The sequence below is a fragment of the Mytilus galloprovincialis genome, chromosome 12 (assembly GCF_965363235.1).
Source record: "Mytilus galloprovincialis chromosome 12, xbMytGall1.hap1.1, whole genome shotgun sequence".
Taxonomy (NCBI): domain Eukaryota; kingdom Metazoa; phylum Mollusca; class Bivalvia; order Mytilida; family Mytilidae; genus Mytilus; species Mytilus galloprovincialis.
In genome coordinates this window covers 70,199,147-70,223,705 of record NC_134849.1, presented here as the reverse complement: position 1 = coordinate 70,223,705, position 24,559 = coordinate 70,199,147, and the positions used below count along the sequence as shown (strand labels likewise).

The 24,559-nt window shown below is 34.2% G+C and overlaps 1 long non-coding RNA gene across 1 annotated transcript; it reads left to right on the top strand.

Annotated features, from left to right (window-relative positions):
* Nucleotides 1-8,352: 8,352 nt before the first annotated feature.
* Nucleotides 8,353-24,144, top strand: LOC143053590 (uncharacterized). Its single transcript, XR_012971423.1, has 3 exons — nt 8,353-8,434; nt 23,698-23,761; nt 24,073-24,144. It is a non-coding gene; the product is annotated as an uncharacterized LOC143053590 (long non-coding RNA).
* The last annotated feature ends 415 nt before the right edge of the window (nt 24,145-24,559 follow it).

The window sequence follows — 24,559 nt, the reverse complement described above, 5'->3', positions numbered from 1 at the left end:
CAAATGGATGATGCACGCACACGGCCTTTTGTTTCGTATATTTCTGTCATATTTTCACAACTACATGATACAATCTAGTATTGAGCATTGATACAAAAAACATTATAAGACCACAAATAGACTTTTTATGGATATGAATATGGCATCAGGAGAAAAATAAAATTAGATTTTAAACCATTCAGGTATCCTCACTTACATTTTGAGGACAAGGAGAGTAGCCCTAAATGTTAGGTTGAAGTATATTAATTTGAGTTTAAAACATTGAACTAGTCCATTTCAGAAGATAAACCTGTATTACCTGGTGCAAGAAGATGTGTGTCAAAAAACTTATAACTTGTACAAAAACCCTGTACAAATTATAATTTGTACAAACTTACATCTTGTACACAACATCTATAATACTAAAATTACGAGGTCCAATTTGTCAGCCGTCATCGGGTAAAAACGACAAATCAAAGAATTCAACTCTATGTATAGCTAATATAGGACAATGGTGTAGATTAGAAATTACACCACTCCAGACCCTTTTGTTTTCCACATAATTAATATTGCCAATAATTACCAAGTTCCGGGTCAAGTCCGATACCGATACCAATAGTATATTCACCTGTTACCTATAAACTTATCTGTACGTTCCGCATTTGACAGGCGCACCACCAAACGGTGTATTTAGGATTTTGATATATACACGGGTCATAATCAAAGGGCTGACACTACTAAATTCAATCATTGTCAAATTGTTCCCTATTGTAGTTTTATTCAGCAATCAGCAATACTTTCTAAGATAACTAATATAGGACAATGTTGTTGATTAAAAAATACTCCATTCCTGGATAGCCAGGACCTTCTGTTTTCCAAATAATTAATATTACCAATAATTGATAAGTTCCGGGTCGACGGGTTCAAACAAAGATTTGAAAGCAGAGAAAACTGTGTATCTTATAATCGACATAACTTTATCAGATGACAATATCAATTACTAAAACAAGGCTTAAATATATATACTTTAATTCAGTAACGGACCCGCGATATCACGGGTGTGTACTTGTATATACTATAAGCAACAGGTCAACTATATTTGCTGTATGGAAAGATTGTAAGGTGAACATATCCGTCTGACATGTTGCATCTGACCTTGATCTCATTTTCATGGATCATATTAGCATGTGTTAAAGACTTAGTCTCTATCTTGATTTTTTTAAGTTGATAAATTCTGCCTTCTTTGGCACAACTCCTTTGAGAGTTTTTTTTGCATAAAACGGGCATGGTAATATAACATGTTTTTTATCTTCGATTTTATCATTACACGTAAAACACACTCTTTCTTCTACATTTTTATTTTACGATTACCTTCATAATTTCTTTACCTTGATTTAATATTTGGTAGACCTACATTCAAATATGCCATCTACATCGTCCATGGCAGAGTCATTTCATACAATATAAGTACCCCTCCTCAAAAAAAAAAAAAAACCAATGACAAACTTCATGGTTTTGTAATGGAAATCCAAAATATAGATTAAATGAAGAAATACAGTAAAACAGGAGGTTCAAAAGTATATATTGTGAAAATTTCAAAAGATTCTGATACGAAATGCAAAGTTGTGACTGAAGGAAAACGAACAAACAAACAAACAGATGCCTGTGTCATAATCAGTAGAAAAAAATACAAATAGCTGAGAGGTTCACAGCAGACTGCTTATGACCCTCAAATAAAAAGATATTGTAAGAAGTAAGAATCAGCTTTGCCTCGGTTGGCAATATGTTGTTCTAGGGGTAATAATCTGCTCTTAGACTACATCCTTATCATCTGTAATTGACCTGGGTTGACAATGTTTTTCTAGGGTTAATAATCTGCACTATTACCCTTTTATCTGTTATTGATCTGCTTTGCCTCGATTAACAACGTTTTTCTAGGGTTAATAATCTGCAGTATTACCCTTTTAATATCTGTTACTGATCGGCTTTACCTCGGTTGACCACGTTTTTTCTCGTGGTAACAATCTGCTCTTTTACCTTCTCATCTGTTATTGATCGGCTTTACCTCGGTTGGCCACGTTTTTTCTCGTGGTAACAATATGCCCTATAACATTCTCATCTGTTATTGATCGGCTTTACCTCGGTTGGCCCCTTTTTTTCTCGTGGTAACAATATGCCCTATAACCTTATCATATATAATTGATTAGCTTTGCCTCGGTTGACAATGTTGTTCTAGGGGTAACACTCTGCTCTATAACCTTATCATCTGTTATTGGTCGGATTTGACTCGGTTGACAATGTTTTTTCTCGTGATAACAATCTGCTCTATTACACTAGCTATAATCTGTAATTGATCGACTTTGCTTCGGTTAACAATGTTTTTCTATAGGTAACAACCTGCTCTATTCCCCTATCATACATTATATAATTATAAAAGTGTCTCAGTATTAAGACGGTCACTTTTGTTTGTTTGTTCTTTTAAGTGTTACATGAAATGAGATCTAGATCTCATACCTAAGAGAGGTACTTATCAAGTATGAATCAAGATATCAAATGTTAAAGAAAAGATAGTTGTTTTTTTATTCTTACAGTTTCTATAGATTTTCTCTTCAGCTTTGCTTATAACTGGAGTGCATGGGTAACACGATTCGCTTCTTTAATTATTAGTCCTTTAGAGTGCTATCATTGGTATAAATAAAACGTGAACGAGGCTAGACGTCCATAAGACAGCCACCCAACGAGAACGAGGCTAGACGTCAATAAGACAGCCACCCAACGAGAACGAGGCTAGACGTCGATAAGACAGCCACCCAACGAGAACGAGGCTAGACGTCAATAAGACAGCCACCCAACGAGAACGAGGCAAGACGTAAATAAGACAACCACCCAACGAGAACGAGGCTAGACGTCAATAAGACAGCCACCCATCGAAAACGAGGGTATACGTCAATAAGACATCCACCCAACGTGAACGAGGCTAGACGTTAATAAGACAGCCACCCAACGAGAAAGAGGGTATACGTCAATAAGACAGCCACCCAACGATAACGAGGGTATACGTCAATAAGACAGCCACCCAACGAGAACAAGGATATACGCCAATAAGACAGCCACCCAACAAGAACGAGGCTAGACGTCAATAAGACAGCCACCCAACGAGAACAAGGTATACGTCAATAAGATAGCCACCCAACGAGAACGAGGCAAGACGTCAATAAGACAGTCACCTAACGAGAACGAGGCTAGACGTCAAAAAGCTAGCCACCAAACGAGAACGAGGATAGACGTCAATAAGACAGCCACCCAACGAGAACGAGGCTAGACGTCAATAAGACAGCCACCCAAAGAAAACGAGGCTAGACGTCATTAGAAAATTGTCAATACAATACTGGAAGTTTTGTTTCCCGTTCTGGGATAAACATTCGTTGGACAGGTGTTCATTGTTCCGGTTGTCTTCATAAATAGTTATGCATGGACCTGTTTCCTATCTATTATATTTATATTTATATATCTATATATTATCTGTTTTAATATCTATTGAAAGCACAAAGTCAGTAAAATACTTACGATTACATGGTTGTTCTGGTGTAAAAATCAATGCAACAGCAACCCAACGACACATATATCTAAAAACACCAGCAACCCAACGACACATATATCTAAAGACACCAGCAACGCAACGACACAAATATCTAAAGACACCAGCAACCCAACGACACATATATCTAAAGGCTCCAGCAACCCAATGACACATATATCTAAAGACACCAGCAACCCAACGACACATGTATCTAAAGACACCAGCAACCCAACGACACATGTATCTAAAGACACCAGCAACCCAATGACACATATATCTAAAGACACCAGCAACCCAACGACACATATATCTAAAGACACCAGCAACCCAACGACACATATATCTAAAGACACCAGCAACGCAACGACACAAATATCTAAAGACACCAGCAACCCAACGACACATATATCTAAAGACACCAGCAACCCAACGACACATATATCTAAAGACATCAGCAACCCAACGACACATATATCTGAAGACACCAGCAACCCAATGACACATATATCCAAAGACACCAGCAAACCAACGACACATATCTAAAGACACCAGCAACCCAACGACACATGTATCTAAAGACACCAGCAACCCAATGACACATGTATCTAAAGACACCAGCAACCCAACGACACATATATCTAAAGACACCAGCAACCCAACGACACATATATTTAAAGGCACCAGCAACCCAACGACACATATATCTAAAGGCACCAGCAACCCAACGACACATATATCTAAAGACACCAGCAACCCAACGACACATATATCTAAAGACACCAGCAACCCAACGACACATATATCTAAAGACACCAGCAACCCAACGACACATATATCTGAAGACACCAGCAACCCAACGACACATATATCCAAAGACACCAGCAACCCAACGACACATATCTAAAGACACCAGCAACCTAACGACACATATATCTAAAAACACCAGCAACCCAACGACACATATATCTAAAAACACCAGCAACCCAACGACACATATATCTAAAGACACCAGCAACGCAACGACACAAATATCTAAAGACACCAGCAACCCAACGACAAATATATCTAAAGGCTCCAGCAACCCAATGACACATATATCTAAAGACACCAGCAACCCAACGACACATGTATCTAAAGACACCAGCAACCCAACGACACATGTATCTAAAGACACCAGCAACCCAATGACACATATATCTAAAGACACCAGCAACCCAACGACACATATATCTAAAGACACCAGCAACCCAACGACACATATATCTAAAGACACCAGCAACGCAACGACAGAAATATCTAAAGACACCAGCAACGCAACGACAGAAATATCTAAAGGCTCCAGCAACCCAACGACACATATATCTAAAGACACCAGCAACCCAACGACACATGTATCTAAAGACACCAGCAACCCAACGACACATGTATCTAAAGACACCAGCAACCCAATGACACATGTATCTAAAGACACCAACAACCCAACGACACATATATCTAAAGACACCAGCAACCCAACGACACATATATCTAAAGGCACCAGCAACCCAACGACACATATATCTAAAGACACCAGCAACCCAACGACACATATATCTAAAGACACCAGCAACCCAACGACACATATATCTAAAGACACCAGCAACCCAACGACACATATATCTGAAGACACCAGCAACCCAACGACACATATATCCAAAGACACCAGCAACCCAACGACACATATCTAAAGACACCAGCAACCTAACGACACATATATCTAAAGAAACCAGGAACCCAACGACACAAATATCTAAAGACACCAGCAACCCAACGACACATATATCTAAAGACACTAGCAACCCAACGACACATATATCTAAAGACACCAGCAACCCAACGACACATATATCTAAAGACACCAGCAACCCAACGACACATATATCTAAAGACACCAGCAGAGCCAAAAAGATGTCATAATATCTAAATCGTTCCGGGTCTGAGTAAAGAGGTCAACCTACAGTTTTGAACAATCGACAAACGTTTATACAAAATATATAGCTATTAATCGTCTGAATAAAGATATCAACATACAGACTTAAACAATAGACAAAAGTAAAAACACAAAAATACTGAACTCCGAGGAAAATTCAAAAAGGAAAATCAAAAATCAAAAGGCAAAATCAAAAGTCCAAACACATCAAACGAATGGATAACAACTGTCATATTCCTGACTTGGTACAGGCATTTTCTAATGTAGAAAATGGTGGATTGAACCTGGTTTTATAGCTAGCTAAACCTCTCACTTGTATGACAGTCGCATCAAATTCCATTACATTGTCAACGATGCATGAACAAAACAAACATACTCAAAGAGTAAAAATGTCAAAAATAGGGGTACAACAGTCAATATTGTGTTATCATCTTAATATCACTACATAAACAACAAATGTAACAAAGTAGCACAAAAAGGCATACATCATATTTAACATTCTCATTTTGCTTTTCTTATACGGTTGAATTTATCTATGTAAAGTCTACCCATAAATGAAAGAAGGTTTTCATTACTGGTGTAAAATTGCGCGTTTGAAATTCGCACAGGTAGACATAAAAATAATTTTGTCGTATGACGGCATACATAAATGCAGACTCACGTAAAGTAGATATAACAAAAAACAGACTTACAGTAAAAATAATAAATAAAATAATGGTGTGGTTCAAAGTATGACGGGACACATAAGTACAGTTTCACGCCAAATACGGCTGAATTTATCTATGTAAAGTCTACAAACGTCTCTACAAAATGTCCAGCTTTAAATCGTCCAGAGTCTTAAATAAAGAGGTCGACATACAGTCTTAAACAATAGACAGACGTCTATACAAAATGTCAATCTCTTACATGTAATCGTCCCGAGTCTGAATAAAGAGGTCAACATACAGTCTTAAACAATAGACAAGCGTCTAAACAAAATGTCACCTCTAAATCGTCCCGAGTCTAGATAAAGAGGTAAACATACAGTCTTAAACAATAGACAAACGTCTATACAAAATGTCAACCTCTAAATCGTCCCGAGTCTAAATGAAGAGGTAAACATACAGTCTTAAACAATAGACAGACGTCTAAACAAAATCTTAATCTCTTACATGTAATCGTCCCGAGTCTGAATAAAGAGGTCAACATACAGTCTTAAAGAATAGACAAGCGTCTATAGATACAAAATGTCAACCTTTAAATCGTCCATAGTTTAAATAAAGAGGTCGACATACAGTCTTAAACAATAGACACACGTCTATACAAAATGTCAATCTCTTACATGTAATCATCCCGAGTCTGAATAAAGAGATCAACATACAGTCGTAAACAATAGACAGGCGTCTATACAAAATGTCAACCTCTAAATTGTCACGAGTCTAAATAAAGAGGTCGACATACAGTCTTCAACAATAGACAGACGTCTAAACATAATCTTAATCTCTTATATGTAATCGTCCCGAGTCTGAATAAAGAGGTAAGCATACAGTCTTAAACATTAGACAAACGTCTATACAAAATGTCAACCTCTTAATCGTCCCGAGTCTCTAAATAAAGAGGTCGACATACAGTCTTAAACAATAGACAAACGTCTATACCAAATATCAATCTCTAAATCGTCACGAGGCTAGGTGTCATTTTGGTTTCTTGTGGAGAGTTATCTCATTGGCAATCATACCACATCTTCTTTTTATACATTAAAAAATAGACAATCGTCTATATAAAATATTAAGCTTTTTATCGTCCCCACTCTGTATAATAAAGAGTCAATATAGTATTTCTAATTGGCAATCGAAAATCAAATTGTATCTTTTCTCAATCAAATTCAACATTTAATACTGCACGTGATTTATATGACAACGTCAGAACAATGCACAGAAAAAACAAACAAAAAGCTTGATATAACTCGTAATTATTTAGTTGTAGCATATTAATGTTATTATAAGAAAAGAATGCTTCCTTTTATTTTATTTTATAAGGTTGTGAAAGCGTTGATTTGCGCACATTTTTAGTATGAAGCGCCATGCAGTGACTTTCTCATACAAAAAGTGCTTCAGTAAAGAACAAAATAGTTCCCAGAAAATTAACTTTGAGTACGGCATTGATCAATTGTTTAACGCCACTTTAAGCACTGTGGACTATTTCGCGGAGGTATTTTCTTATTGGTAGAGGCAGCTTTTACTGCTTTTAGGAAAACTGACATTTTGTGTTACTAGTAATTCAGATTGGAGTCAAATGTATCCGTAATGTGCAGGGGGTTGAACTCAGAATCACAGTCGGACTACTTAGACCACAGGGTCATGGAGACCCCGCAAGCCCCAGTAACACATCAGGTATGTACTCGGGTGCTCCTGAAGGCACAGGTGTTCCTGCTACAAATATGACTCCTGTCGTGTTACTCTTAAAATACATTGATGAGTCAAATCTACAAAAATAGCAAAAGGAAGATAGTTTAGTCACCGATAAAACATTCCTTAAACGCTGGGAAATTAAACTCTTCATTAGTTTTCTCGTTCTCCTGCGGGGACGCTACTGGTCATAAGAGCACAAGAACCGTGACAATCTAGTAGAAATGAAAAGAAAAATTAAATTTCGTACAAATGTACAGATATATCATGTTAGCATTTCCCTCTTAACGACAAATTCGACATTTTGCTTTAAGAATTATGTGTTGAATAAATTTGAAATGGCGCTATGCAAATACATTTATTGCGTACAAATCTCAATCGTGAGTACTTTTATTATTGTCTCGTTTTCACTACATATATTCACTTCCTGTTTTCATCACTAATCAAACTCTTCCTTCAAACCGAGGCCTTTCAAGGCAATAAGGCGTTTTTTCTTCTTCTAACGAACTGCCCAGAACGGTAAGTATGATTAATTACATTGTATATATAAATATATATGATCATTTTCCCTCACTATGTTCAGATTTTATTTCAACTTTAAAGAACGATAATTAAAGGGCTTTTCAAGCAATGGTAAAAAGGGAAAATTAAGAAATGTACTGTTTTCAAACGTTTCTAAAAAAGCCTTAACATATGACTTTTAAAGCATATACATAATGAAATAAATATTATAATGATTTTTAAAATAAACAATATCACAATGAAATGGACAACCGGAAGATTTCATTAACGACATTATGTCAGGAAAAGAATGAATTATTTTGTTGAAGCCTATCGGATAAGGCAGAAATCAAGCCTTAAGCTTATAGTTCTGAAAAATATCAAACCCCTGTCAAAAACTGTATAGGAATATGATTTTCAAAAGAATTTTTAAGTTATAAAAATTTGTTTTACTTCAATTCATGAGAAAAGAGCTAATTCCTAGAAAACGGAAACCTCTCATCATACATGTAGTAACATTGAGGAAGACGGAAATTCGAAATTAAGATTTAAACTGTGAACTGTGCTATAATTTTACATCATTAAAACGGAAATATATGTACCAACAAAATATCAATTTTTAGAAAGATCTATTTATTGGTGATTGGCGATTTGATAATTTTTTGACAAACTTAAGTACGTTTTCGCCTATTTAATGTGGTTTCTACACGAATGTGTATCTCTTTTAAAAGATCACTTTAAATTAGTTATATTTCAGAAAATTAAACATAAATCCTTAACTTTATTCCATTTTTAGTTATAGTTTAACGAGCCAAAGTTGTATGCAAAATGTTACCAAAATCTGTGACATACATGTACCTCATTTTAAATACTGTATACCATCAGTATTAATTGAATGTATTGTTTATAAAAACTACCGACAGAGTGTTATGTATTAGTATTTGTATTGTGCATTGCATAACAATGTATTTTCAACATACTATTCAGTAGGTAAACAAGAACTGAATGTTAAAAGATATTTACAATGAAATAAAAAATAAACGCAGTATTTCGCTCAATCTAAATCACGCGACATATCAGAAACAGGCGCGATGAGAGATCGGTTTTTAATTAGATTGTATTTCGCTAGACAAACTAGCTTCACCGAGCGTGCCATACGCAACTATTATCAGCACCCGCAGTGCGCATGCGCTAAATTTGATCGCAATCGATATCGATAAATTTACTATAGATTATTAAAGGAAATATTGAATTTTGGTTAGCTGACAGTTAACAAAAATAACTATCTTTTTCATTGGCATCACATTAGAAAAAACATTTTCTTAGCTTTCCAATGACATATTTTATAATTGAATCGGGATAGCAGAAGTTACGGCCATTTTCATTTTTAAAAAAGTGGTTCATTCCCTATTACTTCATACAATTCAAAATGAAAAACGTTTGCAAAGGAGTTTTCATATATGATTACATCTTTCATTATTTTTAGAAATAAATTCATTGGCATAAATATATATTCTTTGCTTTATAATCTTTCCAATGATATATATTTGATATTTTAGAAAATTTAATGAATCGGGGCCTTTTTTAACCAAAACTGGAGTTATTGTCATTGTTTGAAAATTGCGAGAAAAATTCTAAGTCCATGGAAGTATTATGTTGATATAGTACTTCCATGGTCCTACCAAGTAAATCGCTCGATCACAAGTCACAAAACAAAGTTTAATCTATTTGCACATAAAATATTTATACATTCAATACAATGTTTTATATCATGAATTCAAAAATTCAGTAAATAAAGTAAAAGAAGTGTAACTTTTAATTTAAAAGAATATTTTTGTCCAGCCGTCAGTTTTCTTTATTTTTGATAATATAAAATCTTTCACTACTACATAAACTCAGACTTTTGGATGTTTTTCGTGAAGCGTATTAAAAAAATTGAAATCCCATCTAAAATGATTTTTTTTTTTTGCAATTTTTTTACATATCTTTTTAAAAGTTTTTTTAAATAATTAGGCGGCCGTAACTAAACAATTTTGATACTTAAACATGCTCATCTGATTTACATAGAAGTAATAGATACATATTTTATATATATTAATTATTTTCATGTTCTAAAAAGACCAATAAGTTTTGATGAAACAGGAAAAGTGTCATTATCTTAAATTTTTCAGATGCAGTAACACTTAATCAGAAGATCTTTTATAGTAGATGGATTTGGAATGAAATCTTTAAACGTCAAATTTTCTTTCATCAATTTTATACCTTTTCACTGCTTTTGGTTGGCAATATGAATCGCTGTACTATCTTACATGTACATGTGATGTATACTAGTCTATTGCTTGTTTGATGTACATTCTCCTTTTATCATTTTAACTGTTACTGAGAAAAATAAATCGCATAGAACAAAATAAGATTAATTTTAATTTGTCTCTCTCCTTTCAGAAGTTTCTATAGGGAAATATATTTAATTTTATACTTGAACATTTATGTAAAATTTGTATTAAAAAGGAAACTTATTTTAATTATTGTTCTGTTAAGGTTAAGTTTACGGAGAGCTGTCTTATTGGAACTCATACGAACTCATCCCCGCAAATCTTCTTGCATTTATATTGTACATGTATTTGCAGAATTTTTTATTTTTTTATTTATCGAATGAATGAGATAGTTAGAATCGTTAAAATTTAGTATTATACATGCAAACAGATGCCTGCGACCCCTGTTGGTTCGATTAGAATGTTTTCTAAAGATATCCGTGTGAAGTTCACAAATTTCATCATTCATTTGATCACCTGTTGTGAATTTCAGATAACACTGTCAAGTTCAGTCAAATCCGTGGTTTAAACTTTCCTATACATATCGGTAATATTATTTTCCGGGTAGGGTATCCCCCCCTTTTTTTTATATATTATACTCGGAACATTATTGTAAACACTTTTTCTGTGGGACTTTCTTTACGGTTTTAGGAAAATTTGAGAATATCAGTATATAAATTCATTAGTATGTGCTTCGATTGGCTTATATTTATATAAAAAAAAAAGTAATCTAAGACTATATCATTATTGTAAGTGAGAGACCTTTCCATCCATCAACGAACATGTGAAGCGTGTATAAATATTGCTGAAACTGAGAAATATGTATTGATATAGTGTTCATTCTAAGAACACCTGCAAACTGATCTTTTATAGAAAAACTTTGTCACTTCGGAACATCCAAACTTTAAAAAAACAATCCAATTTGAAAAATTGTCTATTGTTTTATAGGTAGCCAGTGAATGTGATAGAAGTGCCAAAATCTGCAATCTTATTTTACTTAGAAGACGCTGCTTTTCAAATTGTTAAACAGTTTGTCTTAACTGAAGACATTTTTAAAGAAATCTGAAAATTTAGCTGTACATTTTTACTTATTCATTATTAATACGACATTTGTCTTTTTTTCACATAGCAAAATTAAAGCTATTTAAAGGACAATACGTTGATGTACTGTAGCGTGTTTTCCATTGTGATTTATAAACAAACTGCATCGTCGCGGGCAAAAGTACTATTAAAATGCATCGTCGCGGGCAAACGTACTATTAAGCATTTAGTGTTGGAGGCCAATTTTTCTCTCAGAAATCATGGCTGAAAAGTTAGAGCAAATATTAATAAACAAACAATTCTGGGAGGTAACTGAAAATAAGAGTAAAATCAGAGACTGAATTTATTCTTTTAATAAAAAAGCAAAATGTTGCAATGAGTTTGTGTTTGTGTATGTATATTCAAATTCTACGCTGTCTCATATTCGGGTTTACGTCGAAAGATATATATATATGTTTGGTAATCATGATCTCATATTTGTCCTTTTTCGACTTTTTATTTTGTATGCATGGTTTGATATTCGATATAATCGAATTGTATATCTTTTGGGACATAAAGTCAGTTTATAGTCTTTATACAACTCGTATTCATGCCGCGGAACCTAGCATGCTACAGTGTCATATACTTATAATATTGTTTACTTAGGGTAGTCAAATTATTTATGAGTGTCAACATTGTCTTTACAAACTCAGCATGTTGTCTTGATAAGATATCACACACAGAAAAGACTGATCAGACGGATAAGAAATCAAAATCATGCGCGATAACTCGTACTGGCTTACACTGAGGACAATAGTTGGCCATGATCTATCCAGGTGAAATCGGATGCAGATAAGAAACTGTTGTAGCTCATTGTACACGAATTTTGCTGCCTTGTAAATAATTCAAATTAAGGTTGGACGAAGTTCTTGTATGAAGTATTTGTATTGTGCTACACATATATCCAGAAAGGAGTAGGTACAGTATGACCCCTTTTTGACCACGAAATATAGCAGTTTTACAAAATTGTTAAAATGTAAACTTTTAGCTATTTTTTGGAAAGAAGAATACTTCTGCTACATAAATATGGGCTGTTTTTGACAGTACAATGCACATATATCGGGTACTAGCATCATTAAGTCATGCTAAATTACTGAAATCTTCACAATTTTAGCATTTGAGTTAAATTTTAGACGGTTTCCGTCTTAAATGAAAGTGGCCGCATTCGTGTTCATTCTTAATATTTAAATGTAAGTTGTATTTGATGATAATGCATAACATATAAAAAGGTTGAGAGTGAACACGGATGCGGCCACTTTCATCTTGACAAAAACCATCTGAAAGGTGACATATTATGGAATGTTTGATAGATTGTTTTATATCTAAGCTTGAATTTGGGCGTCTTTAATAACTAAATCAGTTCAAATCTTTCACATAAACTAATTGAATCCAAGATCTTTCATCAGATGAACTTGAAATTTGAGGCCAAAATCGGCCCTTACCGGACCTACTCCTTTGCATAAAGGGGGGGGGGGGGCACTGACTGCCTAAGAGGGGGCCCGCTCCAGTCATGCTTCGGTGATTCACTGTATAATCAACCAAATTTTTACAACAAAAGAGGGGGCAGGGCATATTGCCTCTGATATAGTTAATTTTCAAAACCCTTACTTGAAGTGCAACGAAAATAGTATCGTAATATATAACTGATGCGCTCGTTTTGCACTTTTAAAAGAAGAACCGTTAGGAATTCAGTTACTGAATAGGGGAAAATATATATATATATCTGAAATTGCTTATTTACGGTTCCTCAGTATGGTGTCACACCACCAAATCATCCAATGAGAATTAAGAACAAGTAAAACCTACTCTGACAAAACTTGTTCAGTAGAACAGTTCCTCAGTTTGGTGTCACACCACCAAATCATCCAATGAGAATTAAGAACAAGTAAAACCTACTCTGACAAAACTTGTTCAGTAAAACAGTTCCTCAGTTTGGTGTCACACCACCAAATCATCCAATGAGCATTAAGAACATGTAAAACCTACTCTGACAAAACTTGTTCAGTAGAACAGTTCCTCAGTTTGGTGTCACACCACCAAATCATCCAATGAGCATTACGAACATGTAAAACCTACTCTGACAAAACTTGTTCATTAGAACAGTTCCTCAGTTTGGTGTCACGCCACCAAATCATCCAATGAGCATTAAGAACATGTAAAACCTACTCTGACAAAACTTGTTCAGTAGAACAGTTCCTCAGTTTGGTGTCACACCACCAAATCATCCAATGAGCATTAAGAACATGTAAAACATACTTTGACAAAACAAATGAAAACATAGTGCTTTGGACGTTGTTGTTAACTAAAACTAGCAATAAGAGGGACATCAATGAATCTTTACTGAATGAGAATTTTGGAGGCCAAATTTACTTTTCTACGAATACGAATGACATGCAGCTTTAGGGTAAATATGTATTTAATAATTTGCTAACATGTAGTCGAGATTTTTATTTAGTATTTCAAAAAATAGAAGTTCCTTCATAATATACGTTCCAAGTGGAAGAAATATTCTATAGTATTATTTCCACTGGAACAATTTTTACAGTATTTGTTCCTTACGAAATAAGGGTATATATAGACAATTGTTCCCACAGGAACAGATATTATGACATTGTTTATAACAAAGTTTCCAGGAGAACTTATTTATTAAGGTGGAACAATAATACATGTACGTTGAGGTGTCAGACCACCAATTACTCCCTCCAATTTAGAACGTAGCCCTACTCTGACACAAAATAGTGCTTTTGATGTCCTTGTTTACTTAAACTAACCAACAAATTTGCAGAAATGAGACTTTTGGTAAAAGAGAAATATATCTAGACCATTTTGAGCCAACATTTTCTTGTCTATGACTTTGAATGATTAAAAATTGAGGATTCATGCGCTCCATAGTATACTAACTTAAGATTTCCAGAAAACCAGGGGTTATTTTTGGAGTATCTCTCTTTGAAGGTCATTTATTTTGTTAGAAGGCTTTATATGTATGCTGAAAATTGGCATGTAGAAAGCTGATACATGTACAATTCAGCATATACATGTACCTGGTTTCTATGAAGTTAAACTTAAGGTAAAAATTTTAGAAAGCTGTGAAAATTGCATAATTTGGTTAAACAAATACGGATTTTTAATTGGTGGTCTCACACCTTGACTAAATACGACTTGGGGAATGTTATTGAACTCAATTACCTCTCCCAAAATATGTGAAAGTCTACACATTTATATACTTTATGAAAATAAGGTGAATGTTCATAATGCAAAGTTATTATAAAAACTATCCAATAAGTTTTCGTTTACCCATCATTACAAACCAGATAAAGTATAAAATTAGCTGTACTCTACTGTACTGATTCTTACGTGACCATTCTGAATAAGTCTGAATTTTACTGAAAATCACTTGGTCCCAATCTTGACCACACTTAACTGTATTGATTTTTACTCGACCATGATCTTGACCATACTTAAAAATCTGATTTAGTTCTCGACCAGTCTGAAACATTTGTAATTTCGGGAGCCTGTATAGCTTGCTATGTGGTATGCTGGGGTTTTACTCTTTGTCATAGGCCTTACGGTAAATATAGTTGCTACCTCCTTCGTATTTGGTCTCTGATGGAGAGTTCTCTCTTTGACAATACCTCATCTTCGCAGTATTTTCATAATTATGCCATGCAATTATCTAAAGTCATGAAAAAATGATTGATTGTTTCTCCTAAATCTGTCGGATTTGTTTTTACCTTCCGGTCATTTTTTTTCAAAAATGATAATTATAAATAATAATAAATTTCAGGGCCGTATCTCACTGACATGGGGCTAATAAGGCAAATGTCTCAGGCGGGAAATTAAAAAAAATAATAAGTCGAGACAAAAGCTTGTCTTCATATCAAATTGTTTTCACGGCGAGTGTCTTGCAGGAAGCAGCGTTGAATTTCATTAGTATTAGTAATTTAAATTTTAAACGTGAGTATTATTATATTTAAGGACCTTTTGTCTAATTTTAAATTGTAAAAATATTCGAAATTCGTACAATTAAGACTTGGAAAAGATCTCCAATGACGGGTGAACGGTTGTGTGGTTTGGCAATTTAACATGTCCACCGATGTCCAATGCTGTTTTGAAAAGATACGAAGCTACCGGACATAGACAAATTGGTCGTTTTCTCATGGAAAGTTAAACTTTATATTAAAGAATACAAACTGGCTCTCTTTTCTGTAAATAAAACTAAAAGTCTGAATAAGTTAAATTAAAGTGAGACAACCAATCTCCCGGAATCCAATCATTTAAAAAATAGAAAAATAATGTATTGCCATATTACTTTTTACATTGAAGGATTAAACTTGCATTAAGCCGTGTACAGGACCTTAATAGAAAATAAACGGGGATATATGATGAAGACATAAACTTTCAGTCAGTTTAATTCAGGTCTGAAGCTGGCATGTCAGTAACTGCTATAGTAGTCCTTATATAGTAGTCTGTGTCATTTTAGTCTTTTGTGGATAGTTGTCTCATTGGCAATCATACCACATTTTCTTACTTACTTTAACCCCGCCTCATTTTTGCGCCTATCCCAAGTCAGTAGTCTCTGGTCTTTGTTAGTCTTGTATGTTTTTTTAAATTTTGGTTCATTTATATCTTTCGGAGTTTAGTATGACGTCCATTATCACTGAACTAGTACACATTTTTGTGCAGGGGCCAGCTGACGCCCCACCGGGTCACGCGGCGGGATTTTCTTCTGTGTTGGAGACCCATTGGTGAGTTGTCTGCACTTTGGTCGGGTTGTTGCCTCTTTGGCATATATATTCCCAATTTCCATTCTCAATTTGATATGGTGTAAATGTGCTTGGGACAAAATCGCACACAATTCATTGAAAAAATACAAATAATTCCTGTTCTTCATCTTGACAGGTGCTGGAGGGTCTTCATTAGTGATCGTATTATTCATACCCTACAAAAGGGTTAACACAGCCCCATGCCAGTGGCGGATCCAGAGGGGGCGTAGAGGGCGTACCCCCCCCTTTTTTTGCTTGGACTTTTATTTTTTTTTATTTTTGTAGAAGTTTAATGATTAATCAGACTAGACGACGTGAACTTTGCCATTTTCTGTGTATTCATTTTATGTGACAATTCTTTACTTATAAAGATATTTTCCGCTAGTATACTAACTGAAAGTCATGTGATTCACTATGGTGGAGTTGACCAGTGCGTCGAAAAAACGTCACTCAGTCATTTTAAAATTTAAATTACTGTCACAACTTGCTTAGGATGAGCATGACAATCTTAACACCTTCAATGACTATTTCGCCGAACTGATATATTGAATACTTTTTTCAAGACCAGACTACAACCTGCTGCTGGAAGTAGCCTTAGTGTCTACATGTTTCGACCGTCATTCATATATTCGTTGTCTTATGATTTCAGACTCATTCGTAGCTCAGTTTGGTTGATTTGGAATCCGTCAGATCCCTTAATTTGTTGTGTAAAATATATCAACCAACAGTTTTTTTTTTTAGTTTAAACATATTTTATTTGCATAAGTAGCAAAAGGGATTGGACACAAGTTATAACAACATTAGAGACGTCCTCTCCCAATATAAATATAAACACAAAGTACATTAGATAATGGCGAAAAAAAGAAAAAAAAAACATAGTAGTAACCAACAGGGGCGTAGCTAGGTTTCAGATCAACTGTAGGCACAAATCGGTCGGGGTCTGGGGGCCGCTGAAGGCCCCCTGCAGGTCCAGGGCGGAGCCATGGTAGGGGGTTCATGGGGGCGAAGCCCCACGACAGAAAACGGTTTTCTACATTTTAATTGCATAATTTTGTGTACAAATATATCATATTTACTGGTTTTTATCATGATAATATTCATGAAGAAAAGTTCGAAGAATTATGAATAATATAACATTAACACATGAATTAACTTAGTACAAACAGAAATCTGAAAAAAAAACAGAATTAAATATTTACAATATGAGGGTCTGGATGGGGGTCTGTTATTCTGTAAACATTTAATTTTCACCCCTTTTTTCTCTAATCATTAAAAAATTAACCCCTTTTTTCTCTAATCTCCATATTTTTTCCCCGTTATTCTCTAATCTTCATTTTTAAGGGCATTATTCTGTAATCATTTAACCCCAGCCAAACCCTCCAAGTGTAGATCTGACTAGCGTTAGATAAAGGCCCACAGAGGGTCAAAGGAAAAGAATTGGTTAAACAAATTTTATATTTCTGAACTTTTATGAATAACTTTCAGATACACGTAACAGTTTCATACACAAAGACAATGATACATTTACTCAAAGTCAAGTCGACGGTTTTTTTCTGTCGATAAAATCAGTTAAACTCGCATCAACATCAACATTGAGGTGTCGGTGGATATGAAAAAGAAAGATTTGAAAGTCGCTCGTCTACCATTGTCGATCTCAGGAAGGATCTGACGCGTCTCATCGCGCTGAAGGATCTTTCACTAGTTGCCGATGAAACAGGCATTGTCAATAAAATCCAAATAATCCTATACACTGAAGGGTACAAGTCGGAGTTTGTTACGTTAAGGACACAAAGAAATCTATCATAATCTGGTCTGTTGTCTTCAATACGCCAACGGGCTTTCCATCATGCTATCTCATCTTCAAATTTTGTTTTTTTCACCTAAATCCGGCGAACGGTAAGAGTTGTTAATTTTTTCTGCTATTTCTGGAGTCAAGTTCCCTAATTTGGCAATAATACGCATTAAAATTCAAATGTTTATCTTTTTTTATTATTTTTTTCCAAAGGGTGTATAATCGGCAAATTTATGTATAGGCACGTGCATGCCTAGTCGAGCCTTAGGTAGCTACGCCCCTGACCAAACATTTGGATACATATTGCTTGTTTGTCTTTTTTAGCTCGTCACGTGTCCGTCGTATTGTAAATTTTATCGAATAGCCCGGCTTATATCTTGTTTACAACAAGAAATCTGTGAGGTTATGATAACTTAACTTACCTCTTACAGCAAACCAGCGAGAATTTTCCTTGTCTTATTTAACTGAAAAGTCCCACATCAAATTTATCAGTAAATAGCTTGAAATCTTTACTATCATTTTATAATAGACAATTAATAGGGAGAATACAGTATCGAAAATGTCCAACCCTTACACCTTTCAGGAACTACAAAATATACATGCACCATGCCAGGAATCGTTTTAAAAGTACATATTATACTTTTTTCATGTTTTTTAGCCAAAAAAGGGTCCCAAAAATTTTTCGCATCTCTCCGCTTGCCGAATTTAAAAACTTCGCCCCCTTTCCAAAATCATGGATCCGCCCCTGCATGCGTCGATTTAAGCAGTACTCAAAGTATTGTGCTGTGAATAAATTTCAAAGTCAATGGTGTATACATTCTGTATTCTGTAGCACTGGTTGTTAGTAAAACAACAATGGTGTATACATTCTGTATTCTGTAGCACTGGTTGTTAGTAAAACAACAATGGTGTATACATTCTGTATTCTGTAGCACTGGTTGTTAGTAAAACAACAATGGTGTATACATTATGTATTCTGTAGCACTGGTTGTTAGTAAAACAACAATGGTGTATACATTCTGTATTCTGTAGCACTGGTTGTTAGTAAAACAACAATGATGTATACATTCTGTATTCTGTAGCACTGGTTGTTAGTAAAACAACAATGGTGTATACATTCTGTATTCTGTAGCACTGGTTGTTAGTAAAACAACAATGGTGTATACATTCTGTATTCTGTAGCACTGGTTGTTAGTAAAACAACAATGGTGTATAAAATCAAAATGATAAAACCAATCTACAGAAGGTCGAAGGTCATATAACCCAAATAATTAGTCATTCATTTTACCAGCAAATAACTTTCTTAAAATTATATAAAACTAAAGTACTTGTTACAGAATAGTTGGGTCGATATATACAGTAACATTCATTACAGTTCAAAAATTTATCTGATGTTTCAGTTTTCTATCTCATCTTTAGATTTTCCGGAAAAAAGTCCCGAATCGAGTTGTATATTATGCTCACTAGTTTCGCGCCCCCTGTCAAAATAGGTTTGTGAAAGAAATGGCAAAGCAGACGGTTTTGGTCAAACATACTCAAAGATATGACCAAGATATTGTGAGAATGCATAGAAGTAAGTTATTAAGGTAAGACGTGCATTTTTAAAATGTTGAAAATGCATCTGAACGAGGGGGTACAAGTCAAATCGGCACCTTCTTCTTCTTTCCTCCACTATCTGGAGTACCACTACTTTTGTAGTGTAGCACGATAAGCAACTGTGTGCATGTGCAGGCAGGGCCGTAAATTACATAGAGGCATGTAGGCAGTTGCCTCCTATTGCGGGCTCACTGACAAAAAAAATAAAAAATTGGAGGAAAAAAACACTGAAAAAAATAGACGTATTTACACTTGTATGCAAATTTGTCCGACATTACGTAAAATCACACAGGTTCCCGTAAACTTTGACATCATAATTTAAATGATTTGACGTCACAATTTAAAAGTGATTGTTGCTTGACGTCAAAAGGTGATTCGGATTAGATCTAAGGTCATTCGGAGGCAAGATTCAGCTAAATACCAAAAGTGAAAATACGTTTATGGTTAAGATCATGCATAATTTGTATAGGTGGCACGGTAGTATTTGCATTCCAGAATTTAGGTTGCTCTTTTGTGTACCCTACTTAGGTAAATGTATCTAAACAGTGTGATTGGACAAAAAATACAGTATCAACTGAACATACTTTCCCAAACTGAGGGATGAATCAGGTGTAGAAAAATATGAAATAATTTTACATACAGATGAAAATGAATTTTTGAGAATTTTTTAAAATTTTGTATTCACTGCACCATAAAAGACCTAAAATAACTAGTGGCCTTAGGTTTCTAAAAATAGCAAAAAAAGTAAACGGTCATGATACATATTCAAATTCATTTCTGAATAGTAAAATGAAAGTACTTCAGTTAACATGGTTAAGTGTGAATGTAGATTTTTTTGCAGTGTTAGAAAGTGGTGAAAATTTTAAAAAGGCTATCATTATCCCTATGGGCCAGGAAATACTACCGTGCCACCTATAGCACTGGTAGCTACTTCAGAAAACGACCTCCTTTCGTAGAGAGCATAAGGTAGGGTAGATAACTCCAGGAAAAAAATGACTTTAAAATTGCTTAGGTCATCACTCTTATTACGCACGGGAATCACGACGGTTGGTTATACCTATTATCATTTATTGAACAACTTATTTGGACTTGAAAGGATATTGCATGACGATAATATAAAACAATATTAATATAAATACAGGTAAAAAAAAATTTTAAAGCATGTTATTTGAGATAAAGCGATTTCTTATGGAGAGTTTTTGCGGAAGAAGGTACGATTTTTTTTTTAAAGTTCAAAAAATGTAATAAAGAATTGATTATACCTTAAAGTACTTTTATTTTTCGTTTATAGGGACCAATATTCTTTGATGTAATAATTTTGACCAAAAAATGGTGTGTTAGTATGTGGGGGAAAAAATTCATTTTGAGTATGAAAATTTTGTCCCCTAGGCCACATTTAAAAGAAAGTCTGTTTCCTCTCCCCGGGGTCTACCCTTTGTAAACAGACCAGGAAGGCAGGTTCTTTTTTTTTTTTTTTTAACTGGATGTGATTGTCATAGCATGGTCACATGAATGGTTTGACTTGTCCAGTCCAGGCCACTTATCAGTTGTTTGTGCTCAATTTGAGTGTATTTATTTAGATTATCAATCCTTCTGCTTTCAAGCACTTTCCAAAAATGGAAACAAATTATTTTCAGGAAAAAAATAATTTCGATTTTTTTGTGGGAAATAATTTTTGGCCCGGGGGCTTATTTTTGACCCGGTTGGGGGGGAGGGGAAACAAACATATTTTTAATTTTGGCCCTAGATCTATAGTCATTTTTTTTTTTCTTTTTTTTTCAAAGAATGATAAAGATTGCCCAAAAGGTTTTTATGGAGAATATCATTCAATGATGAAATCCTGTTTTCAAAATTTTATATAAAAACTTTGATATTGACAAAAGGAGGGGAAAAAAGGGGGGGTGTAGTCATTCAAAACCTAACTGTCACCCTTAACTCATAATGAGGTCTCTGATTACAATCCTTTCTTTTACCTTACAGATTATCAAATTATGATTAACCTAATTGTAAGCTTTGCCTAAGCGTCACATAGATATATCTTTGCAGCAATCAAGGATCAATATCAATGATTATCATGAGTACAATTCAAAGCCATGATCAATTGTCCTAAATGTTTAATGATTTATTTAAAACTAAATGATCAATCTTCCATAGGTTTAGCCATAATATTACTAACTAGATACATGTAGGGATGTTCATGTATATTGCAACAATTGACAACCACATGAGTCATGACATACTGTAAAGTTTTAATATACTGCAACAAATTACAACTTAAGGATGTTCGCTACTCTTGTTTTTGACTTTTTGTCAGATATTCGGAATCCTCTAGTTTTATCCATGTATAGTCATTAATTAATTTGCCCACTAACCCCTACTTTTCTTTACAGAATCTTATTACACATAGTTTAAAAAGCCATTTTTGAAAATATTATAAAATCCTTGTTATTTTTCCAATGATTTTTAAAGTGAAAAGGTTCCAATGTTAAATGTATGAAAAATCTAGAGAGAATTATTTCCCGCCAAATTTTCAATGGCTTATATCGCGAAACAAGCACACGGACCCTTTATTTTTTTCTGCTTTTTTGGCTCCTTTATTTATATACTATCAATTTATAACAGTCTTTTAAAAAGCTTGTTATTTTGAAGCAGAGTAGCAAACATCCTTAATGTACTGTAAATATATAATGCAACAGATGACAACCAGAGTAAAACATTTATTAATTATATAGAGAATCACTGACGCATGACCAGAGCAGGACCCCTCTGAGCCAGTCAGTGGGCGCGGCACATAAAATTAGTTGATTTGCCACTTACAACTTCATGTAGTGTATACATCTGTATACTGCAGCAAATTATACAAAATGGGATTCTTTCTCTACACATCACATTTAACAACACATTCACATTTTCTTAAACTAAATGAATGCATTTCTCAGAACATTATTGATGTATTGCCCTTATCATGATTATGCACCTCTCTTTTGAATTATATCACATAGAGATAATATAAAATTATGGCCCGTTGAAGAGGTGAATATCCAAAATTGTCAACACGCGAAGGTTATTTCATTGAGGGCGCAGCACGAAGTGAAATAACTTTTGAGGGTTGACAATTTTGGATATTCATCGATTCTAAGGGGCCACAATTGTTTTATTATACCGAACTAACAGTGGAAGTGCATTTCGAACACAGACTGACGTTTGAAAATACATTTGTGTTCGATTTTCTCGAATATACAACAAAAGTAGAATCTTTTTGTAAAATATTGATGGCCCTGAAAAGGACCGTTAATAAGAGACATCATCGGCTGCTGCCACTCTCAGCTCTATCTATGTCCAATGCCGTATTTCCTCGTCTCTCGATGGGCTTCCAGTGTAACGTGAACGCTGCCATTTTGTTTATTTACGTTTGTGACATCATTTTTATGGGAGGTAACTCAAGTACAAATAAACAAACTCAAAAGGTTATTCACAGGTGAATAATTCTTTAGGGTTATTCGTCCTTTCTTCAATTGAATGAAAATTAACTGAATTATTCCATGTCACGTGATTACGTTTCACCCAATAGAATTGTTTGCAATATACGTAGGGTATAATAACACATGTTATTGCAGGTAGTTCCAAAAGCACATAATTATACAAGTAATTTTGAAACACACCAGAATTCTAATTGATAAATGTATTTATACTTTATTTGCAGTTGCCAGACTATAAACAACTTTATTTGTTTTACAGAGAATCAAGTTTAGAAGACCACATATTTAGATACCAGAAATTTACATTTATTCTCGCTGTAAAGGTTAGTACATGTACTTTAAGCTTTTACTTTTTTAATTATAAGACTAGTGAAACTAGCATGCAATGTAATAATGCTGTATTTGCTTGCACATATTCATAGATATTTCTTATCTGTTCAAAGTAAGTAAAATTTGAATTCTTAAACACACTTATTGCCTACATTTAGTAATTGTTTGCAGATGCCAGACCCAAACAAAGAGTTATTGTTATTCAATATGTACTTTTTCAGATAATTAATCAACTTATTTTCTTCAGCCAAGCAATTTGAATTATAATTGATAAATGTATATATATTCTTTATTTATTTTACAGAGAATCTAGTTTAGGAGACCCTTACTATTTACCTTAAGAAGCCACAAATTTATATTTAATCTTGCTGTTGAGGTAAGTACTTAAATTTTTAGGGTTTTTAATTGTAAGATTATCATGACTATTCAATGGATAGATAAGTTAAACTAGCATGCAATGCAATACTACTTTATTTGATTGGAACCAAATACAAAGAATCCATCCTAACACACCAAAAAAAAAAAATACATTGAGTTACCTCCCTTTATCAATGAAGATCTGCATATATTCATAGATTTTTTTTTAACTGACGCAAGTTAAATTTAAATTCTTAAACACACTTATTACTTACTAACTTAATCATCTTCATTCTTTGATGCACATAAGGCAGACCATGGAAGTATTATATTGACAGGAACTACAACGATTTATTAGCACTTATTTATAACCCGGGGAGCTCTGTAGAAAAGATATGGAAACTGACTAATTAGTATGTTATCGTTAATAGCCC